Source organism: Aotus nancymaae, unplaced genomic scaffold (assembly GCF_030222135.1).
Source record: "Aotus nancymaae isolate 86718 unplaced genomic scaffold, 86718_ANA_hifiasm-v0.15.2.pri h1tg000083l, whole genome shotgun sequence".
NCBI classification, from domain to species: Eukaryota; Metazoa; Chordata; class Mammalia; order Primates; family Aotidae; genus Aotus; species Aotus nancymaae.
In genome coordinates, this window is record NW_026988498.1 from 1,082,235 (window position 1) to 1,089,736 (window position 7,502).

Below are 7,502 nucleotides of genomic sequence, written 5' to 3' on the forward strand. Positions count from 1 at the left end.
AAATATTAATTGCAGTGTCCTACACAGGGCATGTACAACTTGAAGCTATTAATTACAGTCCAGATTTTTTTTCCCTTTGCTTTAATGGAAGCCTTATGTATGTGAGATTTTCCAAAGATGTGAGGCTCTCCCTCTCTTCCCTTCCCCTTCCTCTCATCCCTTTTGGAATCCATGCAAAAACACTTCTAAGTACAGAATGTCCTTTTCTTCAGCACAGCCAATTTTTCCTAATGACCATTTATATAAACCTTGGTAATGTTGAGAACGGAGAATTCCTGCAGTGTTATAAATAGCTTGCGAGAACTCTGCCCTCGACCTGACTGCACCGAGGGAGTAAGTGTTTCTAATTACTGCGTGCGGCTGGTGACCCACAACCAGCACATCCTAGCGTGGCCATTCAGGATCCACGCAGCCACAGCCTGCATCACACACACAGCCTAGCCCCAGCGCCACACCATTGGTCGGGGAAGCCCAGGTTTCCCGGTAGGAAAAGTGGTGTTTACCAAATAAGTGAATTAACCAGGGTAAAAATGTCCATGAGAAAAGCCGCATTCATCACCACATTGGGATACAGAGATGAGAAAATACCTCTGTAAAGTTGACTTTCTGAAACCACATTTGCACAAAGCACTAATGTATTTTCACTGGGCTGAGCATACCTTAATTCTTTGGTATTGGCCAACGATGTGGAAGTGTCCCCCAGGATAACCAAATATGTTCGGCTTCTCAAATGACAAGCTCGAAATACACGTACATTTTCTGCAAGTCTTGATAATACTTTCTGTTTCACTGCTTTCTCTTTCTAATCAGAGCTGAACCCACCACAAATACAAAATTGCCAAGGCTTAGCATTCGCATTTCATTCTCTACAACATCTTCTCACCATACCTGTCAGTTAGTGATCTGTATTAGCTTTGTACGCAAACATTTGGCATCTAAGCAGTTCCTACTGCTTTGATGTGAGCAACTGAATGTCCATTATCTTTCCACTAACATAGTAAAAAGCAGGTTATTCAAGGCCTAATGATTCTGCCAGAAGACGTTTGTCCTTTGCTATGATGAACTGGTGGCGTAGTTTCCTTGTACATAGTCAGGGAGCTGTTCCTGTCTTCAGGTTTAGACATATATTAATATGATTGGTTCCAGGTTGAATCATTACCATTAACTTATTGTGACACGTGTACTTCGTTTTTGTTTGTTTTCTTTTCTTTTGTTGTTGTTGTCGTTATATTTTGTTTTGAAACAGTGTCACTGTCACCCAGGCTGGAGTGCAGTGGTGTGATCTCGACCCCCTGCAATCTCAGCCTCCCAGGTTCAAATAATTCTTCTGCCTCAGCCTCCTGGGACTCCTGGCACCTGCCACCACGTCCCGCTAATTTTTTTATTTTTAGTAGAGGTGGGATTTCACCCTGTTGGCCAGGCTGCTCTTGAACTCTTGACCTCAAATGAGCCACTCACCGTGGCCTCCCAAAGTGCTGGGATTACAGGAGGGACCCAAGGTACACAGTGACACATGTGCTTTGAATACCTGTCAATAAACATCCTGGACCCCCATGTACTGTCTTTACAACTACAAAGGAGAGAAGGGCTTTGAGATGCTAACCCACAAGCTGTGGTTTCTGAGATGAGCATGGCGCTGTGGCGGCAGGACTGTGTTTGGTGTTGGGCACAACCGTGCCGACCATCAGCCCCAGCCCAGTCAGTGCTGCCACCTGTGATTCGCACATGTTGTAAGGCAGTGACAGTTTTCTCAAACCAGTAGAATCACTTCTTCCTTAAGTTTAATCCGGAAGAGTTCTCGGTACGTTTGAAGTTTTCTCTCACTACGAAAAAAATAAATTGTGGAAAGGGGCTTAAAAAGAAATGATCCCAAATCATAGAACCAAACTGAAGGCACAATTGTAATCCCTAATATTATCTCATGTAGGGAAAGAATAAGCCCCTCAGGTTCTTAGTGGGGAGTGAAGCTCAGCAACAAAACGCGGGTAAGCAAGAGAAAACCAGCACTACACGACTCACCCCTGTAACCAGCACTACACGACTCACCCCTGTAACCAGCACCACACGACTCACCCCTGCAACCAGCACTACACGACTCACCCCCGCAACCAGCACTACACGACGCACCCCCGCAAACAGCACTACACGACTCACCCCTGTAACCAGCACTACACGACTCACCCCTGCAACCAGCACCACACGACTCACCCCCGTAACCAGCACCACACGACTCATCCCCGTAACCAGCACTACACGACTCACCCCCGCAACCAGCACCACACGACTCACCCCCGTAACCAGCACCACACGACTCACCCCTGCAACCAGCACCACACGACTCACCCCTGTAACCAGCACCACACGACTCACCCCTGCAACCAGCACCACACGACTCACCCCTGTAACCAGCACCACACGACACACCCCTGTAACCAGCACCACACGACGCACCCCTGTAACCAGCCCTACACGACTCACCCCTGTAACCAGCACCACACGACTCACCCCTGTAACCAGCACCACACGACTCACCCCTGTAACCAGCACCGCACGACGCACCCCTGTAACCAGCACGACGCACCCCTGTAACCAGCACCACACGACGCACCCCTGTAACCAGCACCGCATGACGCACCCCTGTAACCAGCACCACACGACGCACCCCCGTAACGAGCCCTACACGGCGCACCCCTGTAACCAGGCCTACACGGCGCACCCCTGTAACCAACAACCGCCTGTACCTGTAAAGCTACTGAAATCAAAAAGGAGATATCTACAGCCACGTTGATTAACATTCATGCTTTATATGTACATGGGAGACACACAGAGAATGAGCAGTCAAAGGGCTAGCTTTGGGTTCCAGCTTACGTAGCATCTTAACACAGAACAGTAACTTTTTAGAGCGGCAATGAGGCACAGGAGAAGGACATTGAGTCTCTAGAGCAACTTGTGGGGAGAAGAACACGCGGCAGATAAAGGCTGGTTAGTAAAGACTGTCCATGTAGATGCTTCTGGAGCCGTCTCCAGGTCCATAGGGTATGAAGTTGACCTCAGTGGTTAACTTTGTTCTCCTTGGTAGTGTGGTTGGGGCGTGGGTTCTACAGCCTAGATTCATTTTGTCATCATCAGTCTATGTCCTGCTTTTAGGCAAACAGAGGGAGGGCAGAGAGGCTTTCTGCACGTGCTTCCTCCTAACTGTCTTCAGCCCAACAATCCTACACGTATTCTAATCTCCCACATTCATCGCAGGTGTAAATTGTATCCTTCAGCCGCTTTTAGATAACTTCTTAGCTCTTTGCAAATCTTCAAATGACATGTTTAGCTGTTTCGGACTGCACTTTCACTTGTAAACTAACTCAACCCTTTTTAGAATTGGAAAGGGTAAAAGCGTTCAAAGTCAGGCAAGTCTACCTTTGTATTGATGCCATGGCTGGATGTTAGGCCCTGCCATGAAGAGCACAGGGCCACAGTCTCTCCTGGCCATGCCACTGCTCACTCCACACTCAGACAGAGTGCACAGGACCACAGTCTCTCCTGGCCATGTCACTGCTCACTCCACACTCAGACACAGAGCACAGGACCACAGTCTCTCCTGGCCATGTCACTGCTCACTCTACACTCAGACAGAGCGCACAGGACCACAGTCTCTCCTGGCCATGCCACTGCTCACTCCACACTCAGAGCGCACAGGACCACAGTCTCTCCTGGCCATGCCACTGCTCACTCCACACTCAGACAGAGCGCACAGGACCACAGTCTCTCCTGGCCATGCCACTGCTCACTCCACACTCAGACAGAGCGCACAGGACCACAGTCTCTCCTGGCCATGCCACTGCTCACTCCACACTCAGAGCGCACAGGACCACAGTCTCTCCTGGCCATGCCACTGCTCACTCCACACTCAGACAGAGCGCACAGGACCACAGTCTCTCCTGGCCATGCCACTGCTCACTCCACACTCAGAGCGCACAGGACCACAGTCTCTCCTGGCCATGTCACTGCTCACTCCACACTCAGACACAGAGCACAGGGCCACAGTCTCTCCTGGCCATGTCACTGCTCACTCCACACTCAGACACAGAGCACAGGGCCACAGTCTCTCCTGGCCATGTCACTGCTCACTCCACACTCAGACAGAGCGCACAGGACCACAGTCTCTCCTGGCCATGCCACTGCTCACTCCACACTCAGACAGAGCGCACAGGACCACAGTCTCTCCTGGCCATGCCACTGCTCACTCCACACTCAGACAGAGCGCACAGGACCACAGTCTCTCCTGGCCATGTCACTGCTCACTCCACACTCAGACAGAGCGCACAGGACCACAGTCTCTCCTGGCCATGCCACTGCTCACTCCACACTCAGACACAGAGCACAGGACCACAGTCTCTCCTGGCCATGTCACTGCTCACTCCACACTCAGACAGAGTGCACAGGACCACAGTCTCTCCTGGCCATGCCACTGCTCACTCCACACTCAGAGTACACAGGACCACAGTGTCTCCTGGCCATGCCACTGCTCACTCCACACTCAGACACAGAGCACAGGGCCACAGTCTCTCCTGGCCATGCCACTGCTCACTCCACACTCACACAGACTCTCCCTCCTAGGCACTGGCCACTCACAAAGGGTCGGGGGAGACCTTACTGAAGCAAAGACAGTGGCGATGTTAAAAGCAGAGAGAAAGGAAATGGAAATCCAGCATACTCAAAAAGCATCTCTCCTTTAGTCCTACTGTCTCCATCAGCCTGGGAACAGCCTCGGGGGCTCACGCCCCAGTGGGATCATTTCGGGCAACCCTGGTGGCAAGCCGGCTTTGCTGTTTCCTTGTTTTCAGCGGCGTGTGGCCTCAAGGAAATGTTTGTTCCCTCACTAGGATTCTTGTTTAATCACTCTCTCTGACTTGAGTTATTTTCAGGCATTTCTTTTTTTTTTTTTTTTTTTTTTTTTTTTTTGAGGTAGAGTCTCACTCTGTTGCTCAGGCTGGAGTGCAGTGGCACTATCTCGGCTCACTGCAACCTCCACCTCCCGGGTTCAAGAAATTCTCCTGCCTCAGTCTCCGAGTAGCTGGGATTACAAGCACCTGCCACCACACCCTGCTAATTTTTGTATTTTTAGTAGAGACGGGGTTTCACTGTGTTGGTCAGGCTGGTCTCGAACTCCTGACCTCAGGGGCTCTCACTCCCAATCTGCATAGCCCCTCTGGAGGTCTGGGCCACCCTCTTCACAGAGCTGCCTGGGTTCCTGCTTTGCCCTGTGGTGTAACCACATCACTATTCTTAAACGTCTCTGGTTTCAAATGTAGGCTGTGTTTATGCAGGGAACACTTCTCCCTGTCTCTCTCTGTCAAGGAAGGGAATCTGAGAGTTAGAAGGATTGCTTTCTTCTTTCTTTTTTCCCTTCATGGCAAAGAGGATGAAAATGATACCTCTTTTCCTCGCATGTACTGGAGTCTCCTCGTGTAACATTAAGACTCCATACCACTCAAGTTTATTCCCACTATTACAGTGCGGACACTCTGCTGCCATAGCTAGACTACGTATGTATCTCATACACAAAGTGTAATGATCGCGTTTTCACCTCTTCAAATGCTTCTGCTCCTTGTTCTGCTGTTTCCTCCTAAGCTTATAGAGGAGAACATGTCCTTCTTTATCCAAGGCAATGAAGGAAAAAGGCCATGCTGGGAGCATCCTGCCTCCGGGCTTTCTCATAGGTGCTGCGTGAAGTGTGTTGTTGCAGTCCTTCCTTGACTGTGTGCCTGCACTTACCACCATACGTCAATGGCCACAGCGGCCGTCTCTAGGACACTTAGTGTGTGCACGGAGTCTGAATGCAGTAAGCAAGAATCTATATTCCACCCCAGAGAAAGGTATGGAGTAAATCTTTAAACATATCCTTCAAAAGCAAACGGAACACTGACTCTTTTTATCCTGAAAGTGTCCGTACAGGTGCCTGCCAGGTTCTGCCAAGAGTGATGCCCAGAGCAACCCACACGTGCTACACATGCAGGATCAGTGGGAGCTCACGATCCCAGGCAGCAGCCTCCAGGCGGTCTTGACACTTCCAACTTTCAGGGCAAAAGGATGCACTGGATGGCAGGATTTCCTCCCAGAAATTTAATCTGAGCCCACAGTGAAAAACGTTAGCCATAGAAGCTGAAATACTAACAAAAACGATACAGTTAACTCTTTGAAAGTACCATTAACTATTCTTGCCTTAACAGATATTATTTTCTTAAGTGATCTTTTTTTTTCTGAAAAAAATTACTGAACTAAGTTTTCAATTAGCAATAATTGTGCCTCGGATAAACCTCATTGGCTACGATACTCCCACTGCGCAAAGCTAATTATTGAACTAAAATATGAATACCATTTTTTAAAATATGAGTTATCTCTCAAGGTGTTTGAGATATTTATCTTTGCAAAATTTGGCAAGAAGAAGATAGATGCTAAGAGAAAAAAAAATCAACTGCTTTCAATGGAGATACATCTAAGGAACAATTGGTTAACTAAAGCAATTTTCCTCTGACATTTACCGCTTACCTTAAACAAAGGGATTCCTAACTACTCCCCCAACTTTTTCTCAATGAGTACAATGCCTGATTTACCTGAGGGAAGGTGCTCCCTGCTTCAGATGTCCTCTGCAAACAAAGGGAAATTGATTCTTCAATATCACTGTTTTCCCATGTTAAGTGGTATCACAAATGATTCATTCATAATTCCGTGTGCATGAACCTCCAGACTATGGCAGGTTATTGAAATACCTCAGGCTATTTATCATGTTCTTATCACCTGTACCCAAACAAAGAACTAATCTTACAAATTCTGTAGTAGAAATATAAAACCAAAACAAGGTGACTTTAGTTTGTCTGCTGGCTGCGTAAAGTACGGCTGTGTCTTTGAAGGAGCCACAGTCTCCCAGCGTCCTCATGTTCCGTATCATGCACCTTCATGGAATGTTTGCCTCGTCCAGCTCCATGGCTGATGGTGGTCGGCTCTGATTTTGAGGGGCTTGCCTGATGCACTGTGGTCTTAACTACCTGAGCTTCAATGGATGCTTGCATCTGATAACATATGTTTTTAACGTGCATATGCTGTGATAGGGTTGTAGTAACAAAGTGGGTTGCATCGTGTCCCAAAATATATGTTGAAATCCTATCTATACCTGTGAATCTGCCCTTTTTGGAAATTGATCATTGTAGATGCAACCAAGTTAAGATGAGGTCATACCGGAAGTAGGATGGGCTTATAATCAATGCAGAATGACTGATATCCTTCTAAAAGGAGAAGAGGTCCAGAAATACAGAGAAGTAGGCAGAGGTAAAGGTTGGAGCAGTGCTGCTGTAAGCCAAAGAATGCCAGATTGCCAGCAGACCACTAGCTGCTAGGATATAGCTCTGGAACAGCTCATCCTCTGGGCTGTCAAGAAGGAACCAGCCCTGTGCAAATCTCAAGTTAGGACTCTTGGCCTCTGGAACTGTGAGAGAATATGTTTCTGCTGT

General features: G+C 48.2%; 1 pseudogene; it reads right to left on the reverse strand.

Annotated features, from left to right (window-relative positions):
* Nucleotides 1-6,218: 6,218 nt before the first annotated feature.
* LOC135271597 (U4 spliceosomal RNA) lies at nt 6,219-6,345 on the reverse strand (annotated as a pseudogene).
* Between the last annotated feature and the right edge of the window lie 1,157 nt (nt 6,346-7,502).